We start from the raw sequence: 2,127 nt of genomic DNA, 5'->3' as shown, positions 1-2,127 counted from the left end.
CCGGCCATCCCAGTTCAGGGAATGAGAAGGAAGAAAGAAATAGCGAAGGGAAGAGGGAGACAGGACACAAAGGAGAGGCAGAGGAAGCCCTGATTTCTGCTTTGAAGTGTCCCATGCTCTCAACCAGGCACCTCTGCCCATCCCCTGGGCCCCCCTCACCCCAGCCAGGACGCCTCACCCCGGGACCACGGTGAGACCGCCAGGCGCATCTCTTGCTTCCAGTTCCGTGACTGCTTGCCCACAGTCCTTTTGCGGCACACCAGCTAAAGTAACTTTTTAAATATATGTCAGATTGTGTCACCACTCTTGTTTTAACCACCCTACCGGGTAGTTTCCCTTTCCAAACTCCTGAGCAGGGTCTAGAACAGCAGTTTCTTGGTATCCCTGAGACCACTTCAGGGGACTCACGAGGTCAAAACTATTTTCATAATAACACTAAGATGTTATTTGCCTGCTTCACACTTGTTTTCTCATGAATGTACCAATTGAATGCAGAGGATAAAAGAATCCAGCTGTCTTGCATTAAGCCAGGCATTAAAGGGATTTGCAATTCTGCACCTGCCTGTCATGGCTCCCTATTTCCTATCACAACAAATTTAGAATGTTTGGCACAATCTGACACACTCTTGTCCAACTACATTTCCTCTTACTCCTTGCACACACCCCTTGGTCAATTCAGCTCAGCGTCTTCAATCTCCCTGACATGGTACGCTCATCACCATCTCTACAACTGAGTGCCCATGTCATTCTCTCCCAAGATTGCTCTCCACTTGCCCCAAATGTGCCCAACCTTCGAAGTCCAACTCATGCCAGCTCTTCTACTGGGCCACACAGGATACCCCAAGCATTGCTGATGTCCCTTGACTCTGTACCATACAACTTGGCACAAGGATTGGAACTCGGTTTCAACTCATGCACTAACTCCAATCATTTGTTAGTGTTTGTCTAAAACACATGGTGTTGAGAAAGATTCTGAATCTCAAAGGGGAAAGGAATGCCATGATTGATTAGCAGTGTCTGCAGTCGGCACAGGCAGAGGGAGAGGACTTACTAAGCATTTACCAATGGGTTCCTGGGCATCAGTTCCATATAGTCTCCGTGTGTGGCTAATATATCCCACTGGTCCTATCACCCAGTCTTTTCTTATAAAGAAACATGGAGTAACTTGAACCCTGAAGGTAGGAAAAGTTCTGATTAGCTCCTCCAGCCCCCACCTAACTTCAGCTCAGAGCCCAGCAGAGCCCTCTGACTTGTCTTCATCCATCCCCCTTTCAGCTCCCTCCTCCCTGACAAAGGGAGAAATAGCTCCGGGTACCAGGTGTTGGTTGTCTCGTTGTTCTTCACCTTCAAAGCTGCATTGCAGAAATACGGATTCTAACTCTACTAGCAATTTTATTTGCCCCTTTTATCCTCTAATACAGATGTCCGTTTTTGTCTGCTCATTACCAAAATCATCTAAATGGTAAACTTCCTAAGACTAGAGTATGTCTCCACTGCAACACTTTGTACCCAGGATTGAACTGGAGTCCAAGCAGGTGCTTAGTAGGAGTTGAATGAAAAAGAGGGAAAGCAGACTATGACTCTGAAGGTTATGGAGCATATTGTCATGACACAAAGGAGAGCACAATGATTCTGGGATATTCCATTATCCATAATTAATTCCATGTGCCATGTTTACAAATACTCCTCTCTCCCCACTTTTCATGGGAAGCCATCCAGATTTCTTACAGCAACAATCACTTTGGTATGGAGATTTCATTAGAGGTAAAATAAAATTTATTTTTGTGAGTCCCAAGTGCTCAGAAAGGGCCATTCAGAAAAATAAATATTTATCAAGGGATAAAATATCTGGAAAAGTTCCATATACCATCAGTGGACAGCTCAGATGGAGCTGAGGCTGAGTGTCAACCTGATTTCCTTTTCTTTTATCTGGAAAAACACAATAACCTGGTTTAACGCCCATAACTAGGCTTTCTGATGCTGGGCACTCACATCCACTCTGGATTCCAGCTCCCTCATCTGTAAATGCAGGGGTTGGAGGGAGAGATGCGTTTAATGTTTCTTCCAGATTTAAAGTCCATGATCCATCATCTAAATTGATATTTTAAATATTGAATCTGAAAAATG

Source organism: Ceratotherium simum, chromosome 7 (assembly GCF_057802395.1).
Source record: "Ceratotherium simum simum isolate JZ-2026a chromosome 7, ASM5780239v1, whole genome shotgun sequence".
Lineage (NCBI taxonomy): Eukaryota > Metazoa > Chordata > Mammalia > Perissodactyla > Rhinocerotidae > Ceratotherium > Ceratotherium simum.
The sequence above is the reverse complement of the archived record's forward strand: the minus strand, read 5'-3'. Positions refer to the sequence as shown.